The sequence below is a fragment of the Lissotriton helveticus genome, chromosome 12 (genome assembly GCF_964261635.1).
Source record: "Lissotriton helveticus chromosome 12, aLisHel1.1, whole genome shotgun sequence".
Lineage (NCBI taxonomy): Eukaryota > Metazoa > Chordata > Amphibia > Caudata > Salamandridae > Lissotriton > Lissotriton helveticus.
In genome coordinates this window covers 139196267-139214111 of record NC_136073.1, presented here as the reverse complement: position 1 = coordinate 139214111, position 17845 = coordinate 139196267, and the positions used below count along the sequence as shown (strand labels likewise).

The following is a 17845-nucleotide window of genomic DNA, read 5'->3' as shown; positions in this document are numbered from 1 at the left end:
TGTTGATTCACTCCGGGTTGTGAATCGCTGCTCTTTGTCTTTAGTGTCCTTACATAGAATGACGATTAAATGCCTTTTGTCATAAACGAGCTGTGAAAGTGCTCAGTATGAACCCCGACGAGTCACAGAGACGGATGTGAAAGGGGGTGACGGTCCGTCACAGCGGATGTTAATGGAGGGGTTGTTAACGGGGGTTTCTTGGGATGAGTTGTTTGACAGGCAAACAAGTGCGAACGTTTAAGGGTTGATGCTTTATGCCTGAGATGTGTAACCGTGTCGAGCAGGGAAGTGTGTGCGCGAGCCTGTGATGCCCAAAAGACCCCCTGGGGGGAATGAAAGGGTGAGACTGTGGCAGGTGTGTGGAGAGGACGAGGAGGAGAGAGGACGTGAAGGGTTAAAACGTGTCCTGATAGAGCATGCGCCGTGGCGCTGAGCTCCGCTCTAGATGGTGCAACTGAAAGGCGAGAGGCGGGAAACACACTTACTATACCGCAAATTGTTGAAATCGCATAAAATGTATAGTATTGAACAAGCATGTGTAGACACCTCACTTCTTAATTTGGGTCATGTGAGCGCTGATACCGAGGCCGGTTACCTCAGTTGGTTAGAGCGTGGTGCTAATAACGCCAAGGTCGCGGGTTCGATCCCCGTACTGGCCACTTCTCGTTTTCTACTTTTCATTCATTTTACTGCACGGTTACCCACGAACTGTATTGACACATTTACTACACAAGTAAGAAATGAACAAATCAATTATAAGACAAAACTTAGGTGAACCATGGGCTTCATTTATTCTCAAATAATGTACATCGTGCATTATAGGTCATATCGAAATGGAGGGTCCACCTATGACAGCGACATCTCTTGTTGGTTTAGTGCCTTGAGTCCTCTTTAATGTTTCGAAGCACGTTTACCAATCGACACGCATTTGCACAAACCTTCCTCATTTTATTGCTTTGGTTACAAAAATGAGTTTTGTCATGAGAGTAGTGGTGTAGGTAGTCACAAACAGCGAGGCTGCTGCACTGTGCTTTAAACACAGTAAAACCCGCCACGTGGCTTGAAGGCTGGATTTTTTTTTAGAACAGCTCCGAAAGCTACTCTGAAAGAATTATTTCATAAAGTCAACACCCTTTCAAAGAAATCGCAAACCTATATATAATGTTCTAGTACTGTATAGTGCGAATTCATTTAAAAATTCTATGGCAATTTCTAACACTTCAAAAAATACTAAATATATGATTACTACAAAAGATAGTGCTGCATTGGCCGGGAATCGAACCCGGGCCTCCCGCGTGGCAGGCGAGAATTCTACCACTGAACCACCAATGCCTCGCTGTGATCGATGTCGTGTGATGCTTACATATGGTTAATACTGTGACAGTATTCATGCGTGATATGTGATGTTATTTGTACATAATTCGAGTCCATGCATGAGGCTGACAAGAACACAGGGATTCATATGAAGAGAGCAGCTATGAAGCTCACATGTAGTATGTAACAGGTGCTATCTGTGACCCACCAATGCTTCCATAGTACATATGAACCTCAGAGACACAGAAGATGATACAACTTGGCCACCGCTGATGCTGAATCTTTAGATGTAGTCAATGTTAAACCACCCGGGCTGTACCCGAACCAGACAGAAACAAAGATGCTGCACAGTACAACCCATGCCGGAAATGAAGAGAAGTGACAGAACTGACATCCGCAGGCGTTGGAAAGGCAATGCTTTCTGCACTGAACAGAGACAAGCACCAATGAACCATCGGCCCTTCCTGTATGGTGAGAAGAGACACAGATCACATGCAGCAGACTTGGGGACGCTACTAGCGCTTTCTCGTGGAGCTGGGCTACACTTTATGGGACGGCCGTCTCTATCCATATTTAAGGGATACAAAGGGATACATGTTTACCCATTAATGTGGACAAGTCTTTAATGCCCGTTCTTGTCTGGGCGAGAAATAAAGCAACATTACAGGAAAAAATCAAACATCCCTACAGAAAAACACAAGCAAACGTGTCTGCATTCCGTAAAAACCTTTGTGCAATTACACCGACCACAATATGCAACAGTATATTAAAAGTAAGCTATTAATTAAAACACTCCTTCTCTACTGCAGTACAGCTGTGTCATCATAATGAAATGACTTCTCTTGATTAAAGCTGACATTATCACCACTTGCAAAGTACAAATCATGGGCACAGGCGGTATTTAAAAACAAGCATTTGCAATGCAATAGGTCTCGCATTAGGAAAGTTTGAGCTATTGGTATTGTAAATGACACATTTTTTATTTATGTGCTTGTTTTGAAAATAGCGAAATTAATAGCTTTGTTATTTACAATGCCAATAGTTTTATCTTTCGCAAATGTGACACCTATTGTAACACAATATGTGTTGTAGCACTGAGTGGTATTTGGAGTGTATGTTGCATTGAGTGCTGTGTAATTATGTGGCATATAATTATGTGGCACTGAGTGGTATTATGAGGAGTGTATGTTGTATTCAGTAGAGTTTAATTGTGTGGCTTGTAATTATGTGGCACTGAGTGGTATTGTGTGGAGTGTGTTGCATTCAGTCAAGTGTAATTATGTGGGGCACTGAGTGGTATTGTGTGGAGTGTTTGAGGTATTCAGTAGAGTAAAGTAAAGTCCACATTTGTAAAGCGCACAATCACCCGTAGGGGTCTCTAGGCGCCGTCGGGAAGATTAAGCGAGCTATTGCCCAGAGTCACATGGTGCTGGGCTAACCTGCCCCTGGAGCCGGGATGAACCGTGGTCCCCAGATTCCAACGTCAGTCGCCCTGGCCGCGGCGCCACACCTCTCCCATAGAGTGTAATTGTGTGGCGTGTAATTATGTGGCACTGAGTGGTATTGTTTGGAGTGTATGTTGCATTGAGTGCAGTGTAATTATGTAACATAATTATGTGGCACTGAGTGGTATTGTGTGGAGTGTGTCTTGCATTCAGTAGAGTGTAATTATGTGGCACTGAGTGGTATTTGGAGTGTATGCTGCATTCAGTGCAGTGTAATTATGTGCCATGTAATTATGTGGCACTGAGTGGTATTGTGTGGAGTGTGTTGCATTCAGTAGAGTGTAATTATATGGTGTGTAATTATGTGGCACTGTGTGGTATTTGGAGATTATGTTGCATTGAGTGCAGTTTAATTATGTAGCATATAATTATGTGGCACTGAGTGGTATTGCGTTTTGCTATGCTATGCTTTGTTATGCTATGCTATGTTTTGTTATGCTATGCAATGTTTTGTTGTGTTGTGTTTTATTATGCTATGATTTGTTTTGCTATGCTATGTTTTCTTATGCTATGTTTTGTTATGCTATGCTATGTTATGCTATGTTTTGTTATGTTATGCTAAGCTTTGTTTTGTTATGCTATGCTATGTTGTGTTTTGTTAAGCTATGCTTTGTTTTGCTATGTTTTGTTATGCTATGTGTTGTGTTTTGTTATGCTATGTTTTGTTATGTTATGTAATGTTATGCTATGGTTTGTTTTGCTATTTTATGCTTTGTTTTTAATGCTATGCTATGTTTAGTTTTGCTATCCTATGCTTTGTTTTGTTATGCTATGCTATGTTTTGTTATGCTATGCTATGTTTTGTTTAGCTATGCTATGCTTTGTTATGCTATGCTATGTTTTGTTATGCTATGCAATGTTTTGTTGTGTTTTATTATGCAATGCTTTGTTTTGCTATGCTATGTTTTGTTATGCTATGTTTTGTTATGCTATGCTGGGTTATGCAATGTTTTGTTATGCCGTGCTAAGCTTTGTTTTGTTATGCTATGCTATGTTTTGTTGTGTTTTGTTATGCTAAGTTATGTTATGTTTTGATATGCTTGGTTATGCTATGTTTTGTTATGTATGCTGTGTTCTGTTATACTATGCTTTGTGTTTTGCTATGTTTTGTTATGCAATGCTTTGTTTTGTTATGCTATGTTTTATCTTATGATATGTTTTGTTGTGTATTGTTATGCTATGTTTTGTTTTGCTAGGCTTTGTAATGTTTTGTTATGCTATGTTTTGTTGTGTTTTGTTATGCAATGCTATGTTGTGTTTTGCTATGCTATTTCTTGTTTTGTTATGCTAGGTTTTGTTTTGCTATCCTATGCTATGTTTTGTTATGCTATGCTATGTTTTGCTATTGTTAGAAAGGCGATCCCAGGGGAGACAGAAGATGTCTGACTGACCACCCCGAGACCCACCTCTCTTTATGGAATAGGCCGAGCGCTGTCGAGAGGCCTCCTTGGCGAGGCTCCTCTCCTACAATTGTAACAGCCGAGCAATCACACCACTACAGAGGGACACCACACGAGAGTAGATTTAAGAGTCTTTATATAAAGAATAAAGGCAAGTTCTTGCAGCAATATGTACAGGGGGATCGGGGGATCCTCAAAAGTCTCAGTATCAGGGGGAAGAGGGTAGCGGGACAGTCTTGGTACCAACTGGTACTAGGATACCCTGCGCACAGCTCTCAATCCTCGAGCTGGGGGGGTGCAAGGAGCCGCGACGTCGTCAGCAGGGCTCTGAGGATGGTTCTGCGATGTCGAGCCGCGACAGCGTCAGCAGGGCTCCGAAGGTGGTTCAGCTTGGTCGAGCCGCGACAGCGTCAGCAGGGCTCCGAATGTGGTTCAGCTTGGTTGAGCCGCGACAGCGTCAGCAGGGCTCAGAAGGTGGTTCAGCTTTGTCGGGCCGCGACAGCGTCAGGAGGGCTCCGAAGGTGGTTCAACTTGGTTGAGCCGCGACAGCGTCAGCAGGGCTCAGAAGATGGTTCAGCTTGGTCGAGCCGCGACAGCGTCAGCAGGGCTCCGAAGGTGGTTCAGCGGTGTCGGGCCGCGACAGCGTCAGCAGGGCTCCGAAGGTGGTTCAGCTTGGTAGAGCCGCGACAGAGTCAGCAGGGCTCCGAAGGTGGTTCAGCTTGGTCGAGCCGCGACAGCGTCAGTAGGGCTCAGAGGTTCCAAGTTCCAGGCACAAGAGTTCTTATCAGGATCAGCCGCGACGAGGTCAGCAGGGCTTCGACTCCAAGATACAACTGGCGTCCTGATCCAGGGCTGACCCAGATATAGGACTGGAGTCCTTTGACATCCGGACCCTCGCGCCTGGGGGGCAGAGGGGCCGGGATGAAGGTGTCCAGACACCCAGCAGGGGGTGGAGCCAGCGCCCAGGGAGGCCGGAGGGCGATCGATACCAGGCATCCGGGGATGGCTGGGGGGGCCATCGAAACTCCCCTCCTCTGGGATCCGTCAAGTGGCGGCTCTACCACCTGGGCTGATCTTGGTGCCTCGATGTCGGGGCTTCGCTGGGGCCGCGGCAGGGGTCGGGCCGAGGCCACGTGCTCGGGACGTGATGGGCCCAAGATGGAGTCGGGCCTGAAATGGTGGCCCGGGGTGGTGACCGGACCTGCAGAGTTGGGGCGAGCCGGGTTCGCCGGGTTCCAGGGGGGAGAGCCGGGGGTTGCCAGGGGGGGCTGCTCTCGTCGAGAGTTCGTTGAGGGTGGGGTCCGGGGGGGGCGACAGCGGATCGATGGAGGGCCGATGTCTCCCAGGGCCCGCCATGCGGGAAGGGTAGGACCACGCCACGAGGCCGGGTCCAACACACGTCCCCTGCAGCTGAAGGCGGGGAGAGTCACCCATCTTCTTGGAGGATTCTCCTCGTCGAGGCGGAAGAAGCGGGACAGGCCATCAGAGTTGGCGTGGTCGTTGCCAGGGCGATGCTCCACAGTGAAGTCCATCCCTTGCAGGGAGATGGACCATCGCATCAGCTTCGGGTTCTCGCCACGCATCTGCATCAGCCACCGCAGGGGCCGGTGGTCTGTCTGGACCCGGAAGTGGGTGCCGAAGAGGTAGGGCCGAAGTTTCTTTAGGGCCCACACGACGGCGAAGGCTTCTCTTTCAATGGTGCTCCACCGTTGTTCTCGAGCCAGCAGCCGCCGACTGATGAAGGCCAGAGGATGGTCAACCCCCTCGGGGTTAACCTGTAACAGGACCGCCCCGATGCTGTGCTCCGAGGCGTCGGTTTGGACCACAAACTCTAGGCTGTAGTCGGGGGCTTGGAGCACAGGGGCGGTGCACATGGCAGCCTTCAGAGTCTCAAAGGCCGTCTGACACTCGGGGGTCCAGTGTACTTTCTGTGGTTGCCTTTTGGAGGTCAGCTCAGTGAGGGGCCCTACAATGCTCCCATAGTCTTTTATGAAGCGCCGGTAATATCCAGTGAGCCCCAGGAAGTCTCGGACTGCTGTCTGGGTGACCGGGGGCTTCCAGGCCATGATGGCGTCAATCTTGGGTTGGAGGGGAGCCACATGGCCGCTCCCCACTTGGTGCCCCAGATAGGTCACAGACCCTTGGCCTATCTGGCACTTGCTCGCTTTCACAGTTAGTCCGGCCCGTCGGAGGGCCGTCAGGACCTCCCAGAGGTGCCTCAAGTGCTCGTCCCAGTGGAGGCTGTACACCACAATATCGTCCAGGTATGCGGCACTGAACTCTTCTAGCCCTGCTAGCACCCTATTCACCAGTCTCTGGAAGGTAGCCGGGGCATTTTTCATGCCGAAGGGCATCACCTTGAAATGGAAGTGGCCATCGGGGGTCGAGAAGGCAGATCGCTCTTGGGCACCAGGGGTGAGGCCGATCTGCCAATACCCGGCCGTGAGGTCGAAGGTGCTGAGGTACCTGGCGGCCCCCAGGCGATCGATCAGTTCATCAGCCCGGGGGATGGGATGGGCGTCGGTCCTGGTGACGGCATTCAGTCCCCTTTAGTCGACACAAAACCGGAGTACTGGAGGGGCGCCGGGGGCGGCGGCTTTAGGGACCAGGACAACTGGACTGGCCCAGGGACTGTCTGAGGGCTCGACCACTCCCAGGGCTAGCATCTTGGCAACTTCGGACTGGATGCAGGCCCGACTCGGTCGGGAACTCGGTAGGCCCGGTGTCGCACGGGCGGGCTGTCCACGGTGTCGACATCGTGGACACACCACTGTGTGACCCCGGGAGTGAGCGAAAACAGGTCCGCAAACTGCCCCAACAGCTCTTGGCAGTCCTGGCGCTGTTCGGAGGTCAGGGTGGAGGAGAGGGGGACTCCCTCGACGGAGCCGTCTTTTTCAGAGTACTTCAGGAGGTCGGGCAGGGGCTCGGAGTCGTCTTCGGCTCCGTCATCCGTAGCTAGCAGCAGGCTCAGCTCTGTGCGGGCAAAGTGAGGCTTGAGCCGGTTGGCGTGCAGAACCCGGAGGGGGTTCCTGGGGGACTCCATGTCCACCAGATCGGTGACGGGGCTCTTGCGCTCCACCATTTTGAAGGGCCCCATCCATTTGTCCTGGAGGGCACAGGGTTAAACTGGGGACATGACCCAGACTTGTTGGCACGTTTCGAACTTGATGGACGAGGTGTTCTGGTCATACCAGCGTTTCATCTCCTCCTGACTGGCCTCCAGGTTGGCCTCGGCAAGTTCCCGGAACTTCCGAGTCTGTTTTCGGAGGGTCAGGAGGTACCGGTAGACATCTGGCGGGGCATCTCGGACTGTAGTCTCCCAGCCTTCTTTGACCAGGCTGAGGGGACCTCGGACTGGGTGTCCGTACAATAGTTCAAAGGGGCTGAACCCCAGGGACTTCTGAGGTACCTCCCGATAGGCAAACAGGAGGCAGGGTAGCAGGACGTCCCATTTGCGGCGGAGGGGTTCTTCTAGGCCCTTGATCATCCCCTTGAGTGTTCTGTTAAACCGCTCCAAAAGTCCATTCCCTTGGGGGTGATACGGGGTGGTGAACTTATATGTGACCCCGCACTGTTGCCACAGGGACCGCATATATGTTGATATAAAGTTTGTGCCCCGATCACTCACGACCTCTCGGGGCAACCCCACTCAGGAGAAGATCCCCATTAGCGCTCGGCCCACCACGGGGGCCGTTATGGTCCGGAGGGGGATGGCTTCTGGGTAGCGGGTGGCATGGTCCACCAGGACGAGGATGAAGCGGTGCCCCTGAGAGGTGCGGGGGTCCAGGGGCCCCACGATATCGATCCCCACTCGCTCGAAGGGGGTTGTTACCACGGGAAAGGGTTGGAGCGGGGCCTTGACTTTTCCCCCACTCTTCCCGCTGGCTTGACAGGTCGGACAGGTCCTGCAGTGATTGCTCACATCGTTATGCATTTTGGGCCAGTAAAAATGGGTCACCAGGCGGCTGTAGGTTTTGTCCTGCCCTAGGTGCCCTGCGAGGGGCACGTCGTGTGCCAGGTTTAAGAGGAAGTCTCTGAATCGTAGGGGCACCACCAACACTCGGCTGGCCCCCAGTTCGGCAATTTTCTGTTCACTGTATAGGAGGTCGTGGTCCCAGTAGACCCAGTGGGACCCCAACGTGTCCCCGGCGGCTTGAGCTTGCTGCCGGGTCCCCTCGAGGGAGGGACAGGTCTTCTGTTCCTGCCGGAATTGTTCTCGGGTGGGACCACCTTCCTGGCGCCATTGGCCTAGTTCAGGGATGTCGCCGAGCTCGGCGATGTCTTCGCGGTTGGGCTCCGGTGGCCCGGACTCAAGGCCGGTTTCTTCCTCGACGGCGGGCGGCGGCGGCGCGGGCCACTCCTGCTCTTCGGTCGGGGTGGCCTTGGTCGGCGCCGGGGCCCGGGCTGCCATGGATCGGGTGGTCGCGCAGACCCACTCGGGTAGTCCCAGCATCCCCAGATGCTCTCTCCACTCGACTTGGGCCCAGGGGGAACTCTCAAGGTCGTTTCCGAGGGGGCAGTCCACGGGGGCGTCGTCCCGGACGGTCACTTTTAGCATGCTCGACACCCCTCCCCACTCGAAGGGGATTCGGGCCATCTGGCACAGGGTCTCGGAATTGTCGGCGGCCAGCACGGGGCACAGCACATTTGGTAGAATCTGTTCGGGAGTCACCAAGTGGCAGCGGACGGCTGTCACACTGGCTCCAGTGTCACGGAGTGCTTTGGCCCGGCGCCCATTAATGTTGACCCACTGATGGTATTTTTGGGTGTTGCTCGGGAGTGGAGCCCGGGGGATCATGTCTCTCTCACCCAGACAGACTAGGGCCATGGCGGCTGGCTCCCACTCAGTCTGGTCCTCGTTGTAGACCTCTTCTTCTTCCTCCCCTCCTTCTCCCAGGGCTGCGGCAGCGATCTGGTGGGTCGGAGGCCCGGTGGGGCCGCGACGCTGGTTCATGGGGCAGTGGGGGTCACTGGCAAAGTGACCTGGCCGCTGGCACTTGTAGCAGGTAGCATTCGGGCGGGGCCCCAGCCGTGCTGGGGGGGGCCCTCTTCTGGTCAGGGATGGCGAAGTGTTGTTCTGGGGCGACCCCCGGGTTGGACTCCGGGGCGGCGCAGGCGGGAAGTCCCGGCTCCGGTTCTGGCCTCCTCCGCCGCCTCGCTGGCGGGGGTGCTCCTGTGTGTTCCGTCCGGATTCTCCTATCAGGGTCCGGGGGACCCGGGTGCTCACCCATTGATCGGCCTCGATGGCGAGTTTCCGTGGCTCGGTCAGCTTGCTGTCGAGTAGATGCTGTCTGAGCTCGACAAAGCAGTTGTTGGAGAGGTGCTCCCATACGATGAGGTCGAACAGCTGCTCCTAGGTGGTCACTTTGCTGCCCTTGATCCACCCTTCTAGCGCTCTGCTATAAAAGTTCACGTACTCCACCCATGTAGTACCGGGGATCTTTTTACAGTCTCTGAATCTCTGCCAGTACATCTCAGGGGTGAGCCCATACCGGGTGAGCAGGGCGTCCTTCATGTGATCATAGGAGGACATCACGTCGTCGGCCAGTTCCAGCAGGGTGTCTCTTCCTTCGCTGACGAATTTCCCCCATAAGCCGGCACCCCAATCTTTTCGGGGTATGCGGTGCGCGGTCATGGCGACTTCGTAGACCTTAAACCACTGCTGGATGTCGTCATTTTTATAGTACTCTTTGACGACATCCTTGGAAATGTGGACCTTCGTGTCGGTAGGAGGCGGGGGGGTTTCGGATCACAGCGGCGCCAGCTTCTTCGCTCTTGGCCTTGATCTCCAGTTCTTTGAGGCCACGCTCGTGCTCGAGCGTCATTTTCTTCTCTTCTAATTCTCTCTGCCTCCGTCTCTCCTCTAGGTCTCCTTGCAGCCGGAGTTGCTCAATGGCCATTTTCTTTTCTGCTAGCTGGAGTTCTCCGTCCAGCCGGAGTCGGGCGAGCTCCAACTCGTGGAGCCGGCTTCTCTCTCGTTCTCTGGCGTCTTCGCGGGAGAGGTCCGTGACTCTGTTGGTGGTTCTTTCCTCTGCGGGGGCTGCGTCTGGGACCGTGTCACCTTCGGTTGGGGGTGGTGTCTCTCTGGCCTCCACCCATGTTTGCAGAGCTTCTTTAAAATCTTCTTTAGTACTTAGTCCGGTGGTAGCGATAACTAAGTCTTTGCAAAATTGTTTGAGTTCTTTATGTGTGTACTCCTCCAATAGTTCCTTCTGGAACTCTGCGGTCGTTCCGGCTTCCTTAGCACTCATGGTTGCTGTGGGTCTCTGTTAGTAGTGGGCGAGTTACTCGCTGTACGATATGCGTCGGCTCGGATCCCGTCGCCTGCCACCAATGTTAGAAAGGCGATCCCAGGGGAGACAGAAGATGTCTGACTGACCAGCCCGAGACCCACCTCTCTTTATGGAATAGGCAGAGCGCTGTCGAGAGGCCTCCTTGACGAGGCTCCTCTCCTACAATCGTAACAGCCGAGCAATCACACCACTACAGAGGGACACCACACGAGAGTAGATTTAAGAGTCTTTATATAAAGAATAAAGGCAAGTTCTCGCAGCAATATGTACAGGGGGATCGGGGGATCCTCAAAAGTCTCAGTATCAGGGGGAAGGGGGTAGCGGGACAGTCTTGGTACCAACTGGTACTAGGATACCCTGCGCACAGCTCTCAATCCTCGAGCTGGGGGGGGTGCAAGGAGCCGCGACGTCGTCAGCAGGGCTCTGAGGATGGTTCCGCGATGTCGAGCCGCGTCAGCAGGGCTCCAAAGGTGGTTCAGCTTGGTCGAGCCGCGATAGCGTCAGCAGGGCTCCGAAGGTGGTTCAGCTTGGTCGAGCCACGACAGCGTCAGGGGGGCTCAGAAGATGGTTCAGCTTGGTTGAGCCGCGTCAGCGTCAGCAGTGCTCCGAAGGTGGTTCAGCGGTGTCGGGCCGCATCAGCAGGGCTCCGAAGGTGGTTCAGCTTGGTAGAGCCGTGACAGCGTCAGCAGGGCTCCGAAGTTGGTTCAGCTTGGTCGAGCCGTGACAGCGTCAGCAGGGCTCAGAGGTTCCAGGTTCCAGGCACAAGAGTTCTTATCAGGATCAGCCGCGACGAGGTCAGCAGGGCTTCGACTCCAAGATACAACTGGCGTCCTGATCCAGGGCTGACCCAGATATAGGACTGGAGTCCTTTGATGTCCGGACCCTCGCGCCTGGGGGGCAGAGGGGCCGGGATGAAGGTGTCCAGACACCCAGCAGGTGTCGATCGATACCAGGCGTCCGGGGACGGCTGGGGGGCCATCGAAACTCCCCTCCTCCGGGATCCGTCAAGTGGCCGCTCTACCACCTGGGCTGATCTTGGTGCCTCGATGTCGGGGCTTCGCTGGGGCCGCGACCGGGGTCGGGCCGAGGCCATGTGCTCGGGATGTGATGGGCCCAAGATGGAGTCGGGCCTGAAATGGTGGCCCGGGGTGGTGACCGGACCGGCAGAGTTGGGGCGAGCCGGGTTTGCCGGGTTCCAGGGGGGAGAGCCGGGGGTTGCCAGGGGGGGCTGCTCTCATCGAGAGTTTGTTGAGGGTGGTGTCCGGGGGGGCGACAGCGGGTCGATGGAGGGCCGATGTCGTCCAGGGCCCGCCATGCGGGAAGGGTAGGACCACGCCGCGAGGCCGGGTCCAACAGCTATGCTATGCTGGTGAGGGTGTGTGAGGGAGAGTGAGGGTGTGTGAGGGTTAGGGGGTGTGAGGGTTAGGGGGTGTGAGGGTGAGGGTGTGTGAGGGTGAGAGGGTCGTGAGGGTGAGTGAGGGTGTGAGGGTGAGGGGGTGTGAGGGTGAGGGGGTGTAAGGGTGAGGGTGAGTGGGTGTGTGAGGGTGTGAGGATGAGGGTGAGTGAGGAGGTATGAGGGTGTGTGAGGGGGTGTGAGGGTGAGGGTGTGTGAGGGTGAGTGAGGGTTTGTGAGGGGGTGTGAGGGGGTGAGGGTGAGGGGGGTGAGGGTTAGGGGGTGTGAGGGTGAGGGTGAGGGGATGAGGGTAAGGGTGTGTGAGGGTGAGGGGATGAGGGTAGGGGTGTGTGAGGGTGAGGGGGGTGAGGGTGAGAGGGTGTGAGGGTGAGGGTGTGTGAGGGTGAGGGTGTGTGAGGGTGAGGGTGTGAGGGTGAGTGAGGGTGAGAGGGTTGTGAGGGTGAGTGAGGGTGTGTGAGGATGAGGGGGTGAGGATGAGTGAGGGTGTGAGGGTGAGGGGGCATGAGGGTGGGTGAGGGTGTGAGGGTGGGTGAGGGTGTGTGAGGGTGAGAGGATGTGATGGTGTGTGATGGTGAGGAAGTGTGAGTGTGAGGGTGACTGAGGGTGTGTGAGGGCGAGGGGGTGAGGGTAAGGGTGTGCAAGGGTGAGTGGGTGTGTGAGGTGGTATGAAGGTGTGTGAGGGTGGGTGAGGGGTATGAGGGTGAGGGTGAGTGAGGGGGTGTGAGGGTGAGTGAGGGGTGTGAGGGTGAGTGAGGGGGTGTGAGGGTGAGGGGGTGAGGGTGAGGGGGTGAGGGTGAGGGGGTATGAGGGTAACGGTGTGAGGGTGACAGGGTGTGTCAGGGTGAGGGGGTGAGGGTAAGGGTGTGTGAGGGTGAGGGGGGTGAGGGTGAGTGGGTGTGATGGTGAGTGAGGGTGAGAGGGTTGTGAGGGTGTGAGGGTGAGTGAGGGTGTGTGAGGATGAGGGGGTGAGGGGGTGAGGGTGAGTGAGGGTGTGAGGGTGAGGGTGTGTGAGGGTGAGGGGGTGTGAGGGTGGGTGAGGGTGTGAGGTGAGTGGATGTGAGGGTGTGTGATAGTGAGGAGGGGTGACCAGAGACAGACAGAGGCCACTGGAGACAGTCAGAGAGCAGCCTAGACAGACAGAGGGCAGCTGAGAGAGGGGCGAGCAGCGACAGAGAGAGGTCACTGAAGACAGTCAGAGAGCAGTCTAAGTGTGGCAGTGAGAGAGACTGGGTCACGTCACTGGAGACAGCCAGAGAGCAGGCGAGATGCAGAGAAAGGGAAACAGCAGCAGGGGCAGCGAGAGGGATGGAGGATTGCAAGGACAGAGGGCAGCAGAGAGAGAGCGGGAGATGCAGAGACAGAGTACAGACGACAGGGAGGTGAACAGGGGGTGGAGAGCGGAGACAGAGATAGACCAGAAATATAGAGTGAGAATTTTGCAGAAAGAGAACAATTGTAACGTAACGGGATGCTTTAGCACAGAGAAATATTTATGCATTTTTTCAATATGTAGATTTAACATCATTCTATATACCGATATATTTAGTATATGAAAAGCAGAATAGATTCTGGTGTAGTCACTGACATGGTCTGCATAATTAATCCGGAGCTGAAGGGAAATAGAAGACTACACGAAGGAAGGGCGCAATGGCACTATAAGTGTGATTATGTCAGCTATGCCAGCAACATTAGCACATCCCTCAAAGTTGTGAAAAAGTGGCAGTCTCGATTCGTTCTGTTTAGGGCTCTGGGAAACGTTCGCTGTAATCTTGAAGGATGTGTATGGAATCCGTGAAAGAACAAGATTTTATTAACCAAAATCACCAAAACTAAGCTAATGTAATTAAAGCAGGGGGCGGATCCCTTTGAAGCACGGCCTCGCGGCCGTGAAAGAGGTAAACAGGAGGGATGTAATTAGGGGGGAGGAGAAGTCGCGCTGGGGTGAATGCCTGAGGCCAAGCTGCCCGTGGGAGCGAGGCTGATGGCTGTGATGTGTGCAGCAGGGGGCGGAGCGGATCCCAAGTGAAGCTGCTGGTGGCAGATGGCTTGGCAGATGTGCACGCGCTTTTAGGTCAATGCGCTTGCGCATTGAGCTTGCTTTTCACGGGCACTTCATGAAATCGCCAGTTTGGTTAAACTCTGGATAAGCCCCAATATTCTCGCAAGCGCATTGAGCGGCGAGACCTAAAAAGTCTATCTGTTGAAAATGTATATTAACAAAGAAAAGTTATTGTCCAACTGCCGTGACATTGCCACCCGCAATGCCGTGACTCGGATTCGAACCGAGGTTGCTGCAGCCACAACGCAGAGTACTAACCACTATACGATCACGGCGAGCTACTTGGACTCCATAATGTACAGTTGCACCTGACTTTTATAGTGCAGAACGCCTGGCACTGCATGTGATGAGGGTCTTATTTATATGCAGAAAGGACGCCCTGTCTCGTTCTTGTGTTTGTGTTTTCAGGCAGATGCTTCACATTTCGCCTCCTTGACTGGGATGTTCACAAACCAAAACACAGCTCTGCAGTCCTACTCTGTAGGGATCGCCCCCTCCTTGTTAAATGTCAAGCTTCTCATCATGTGCAGTTAGTTGCAGAGTGAGAGAGAGAGATCATCGCATGTGGCTGCATTGCGAAGAGAGCTGAGCCCACTGGCTCTCCGTAGCCAATCACCCGAGCAGAGAAAAGAGAGGAGCCAGTTATAGGGAAAGAGAAACACTGGATTTAGATGATCTGAAATGGACGAGTTTTTAAGTTTTAGACAACTGGTTAAATCCTCTGCTGTCTGAGAGTTTAGTTCCACATTTATGGGCATCACATAAGGTTCAAGGATGACAAAAACGTACACGTTTGTTTTTAGGTCATCCTAGGTACTACAGAATACTGGAATCAGTGGACTCTTTTAATAGCAAGAGACAGGATTTACTTAAAAAAAAAAAATAAGTGAAGATTCTCAAAATATTTTTTACACCACCCACTTCTGCCACCGGCACTGTCCATGTGGGCAATGCTAAATGGTGCCCACCTCCCTCAAGAGGTTTTTGAGGTTTTTGGGGTTACTCCGTCCAAGAAACTTTCTTAAAAATCCGCTTAAGCAGAGCATTTTAATGTCCAGGTTCATAAGATGTAAAAGGGCACTTGAGAAGTCGTCCACAACTTTAACTGTCCGTTTTGGGTGGGGCACATGAATAGATGTTTCGTGATACCAGTTAAAACAAATTATTGAAGATATGTTATGTGACAGTAATTAAGGCCTCTAAACACTCAAGCATATTTGTCAAAAGTTCCACAACTGTGGGTAGTTGACAGATAGTGTAAATATCGAACTCTGTATCATGCAACCATATTCTGCTCTGTTTCGAATATCTGATTTAATAATAATGTAATGCATGTACCTGGAAACTCTTGCCTCTAATTTCTGCATTATGGCGATGGGTGATGTCTTGTATCTCCTGTAATAACGAAATGACATTGTTACTCAACAGTAATAAGTTATTACAGATTAGTACTGACAGTATCATACCTTCTTCCAGCAGCCAAGGAGAATGGCATGACATGGAGTCTCATGATAGTTAAAGAACAAAAACAAAACCTGGTGCTTCCTCCTTCACCTGATTTGCGGAGTGAACAGTGACGAGTAACCCTAGGCAAAGCACTACACTATGCTCGCGTAGTTTGGGCTACTTCGCACTACGTGAATTGCATGTAACACAGTGCAAACATGCGTAGCATAGCATAGGGGTCATTTTTTGCTTGCTCGCTGTCCTCAACGTCAAGTTGTGGACTGCGAACAAGCAAAATTACATCCCGGCGATACTTTTACCTCGTTCGCGAAAAGCAATGTCAAGTTGCTGATTGCAAGCGTGGAAAATAAACCTTCAAGGGAGATTCTCAACGCGGGGAGGTCAGGTTTCTCATTGCGAGTGGTCGCATATGCTCACGACCGCTCGCGATGAGACAATACCAGTCCGCTTTGAGAAAACTGCCGCTCGAGTAAAAATCTACTCGAGCGGCAGTAAAAGACAGCTCGCACTGTGAAAGATACTGTTTTCAATGATTGCACAGTGCGGACAAGCATCAGGCACTGTGCAATCATCGCGAACAGCGCACTACGCAGTTCACATAGTGCTACGCATAGCTCGCGTAGTGGGAAATGCACTTCGCATAGCTACACGTAGCGCTACTTCGCGTACTACGCCCAGGCTTAGCGACGAGCAGAAAGGATATATTTATGGAAATATGCATATATTTAGCACGCTTTAGGTAATTATAGAAAAGATAAAATATTGCATGTGTCTACACATTCTGAGCTGCAGCGTTTTTTAAATGTGGCTTGCATTAATTGGATCATAGCATCTTATTGGAACAAATATCTAACTGAGATTTGTTTACTTATTTTACACCACAGATTCCACTTTTATTTTACATGCCTGAAAGTATCTCATATCTTCAATATGAAAGAAAAGACAAATAATTTCAGCTGTTTTTGAGAAGGGTAACGGTATGACCATTTATTATAAGGTATTAAACACCCTGCGCCACATATTATATTGGACTTGATCCTCTATAAGGTCAAGGAATCATGGGTGGCTTGTAATATTATTATAATGTATTGTAGGGGCTACTTTATCCCATACATGTGTAAAATTATGAATAAAATAGTCAACACACTGTTCCATATCATCAGAAATACTTGTGCCTGTTCATACTTACTTTACACACCAGTGTATTTTTATGTGTAAGGTATTATTAAAGCACACAGATAATAAAGCTTCTTGGTACTAAACTGAACCCCTAGATCACTGAAACAATAGAGTACGTTTTATGCAATCTTAAACAGTAAGGGTGTAAGTTCATTTTTTAACCGAGCCAGGGAAGGTTGATTGTGGTTTTCGACTGGCAATAACATCCTTGTGAAGGAAGTGGCCCATTTAGGATCACCTGGGTCACTCGCGACCACTTTCTCGGCCTTCCCACTCAAGCAGAGCCCGGTCTGCCCAGCCACTTAGGGGTGCTACAGAAGGACAGCCATCAGTAAGTATAGAGATAAGATACATTATGCACAATTCAGAACCAACAAAAGCACGGCAACTATGGATTTTTCCACTAGGGTGCAGCTAAAACAGAGAAACAGTAGGATAAGTTTCAATTCTAAGACTGGGTATACATTATCATTCTGCCCATGCCCACCACTAGGTTGGTGGGAAAGGGCCTATATCTAGTGGGAAAGGTATGCGCTAACAAGAACAGTGCAGTAATTAGTAGGACAAGATTGAACCATGAAGAAACGAAACATGAGAGGACACATTTCTCAGAAAGCTAGGATTAGTTCTGATCATGGTACAAATTGGTGGCTCAATATAAAATGGTGCCTCAAATGCTAACTTTACACAGAGCAGTATGGAAGCAAAATGAATATATGTTATGTTGTTATGCTATGTTATTGAATCTTGTATAGCGCGCAGCTGCCCCAACAAAGGAGCGTCCCAGCGCTTCCAGCTAAGAGGTATAACACACACAACAACCTGAAACAGTGTCAGCCACAATACCACCGGAGACTACACTGAAGGAAAGAGAAAAGTTTTAATAGCTTTCCTGAAGGCAAGCAGACAGTCTGTGCCACAAATCGGTTCAGGCAAGGAGCTCCACAGCCTGGCTGCAAGGCAGCGGGAGGACCGCCCACCCACAAGGCTGCACTTTACCCACGGGATGACAACCAGATGTTGCCCCGCCGAACGCAGCCGGCGGGAGGGAACATAAGAGGTGAGCAAGTTACTCAACAAGTTAGGCCTAGTAAGTTTCACTATCTTAAAGGATAGACACAGTGTTTTGAATTGAATACGCTCTCCATAGGAAGCCAATGCAGCCTCCGGATAGTGCCAGCAACGGGGCAGAATCGCGGGAGACCCACCAGGAT

General features: G+C 51.8%; 2 non-coding genes across 2 annotated transcripts; both read right to left on the bottom strand.

The window, feature by feature from the left end:
* Positions 1 to 1261: 1261 nt before the first annotated feature.
* On the bottom strand, positions 1262 to 1332 carry TRNAG-GCC (transfer RNA glycine (anticodon GCC)). Its single transcript has one exon. It is a non-coding gene; the product is annotated as a tRNA-Gly (tRNA).
* A 12856-nt stretch (positions 1333 to 14188) lies between these two features.
* TRNAH-GUG (transfer RNA histidin (anticodon GUG)) lies at positions 14189 to 14260 on the bottom strand. Its single transcript has one exon. It is a non-coding gene; the product is annotated as a tRNA-His (tRNA).
* Positions 14261 to 17845: the final 3585 nt, after the last annotated feature.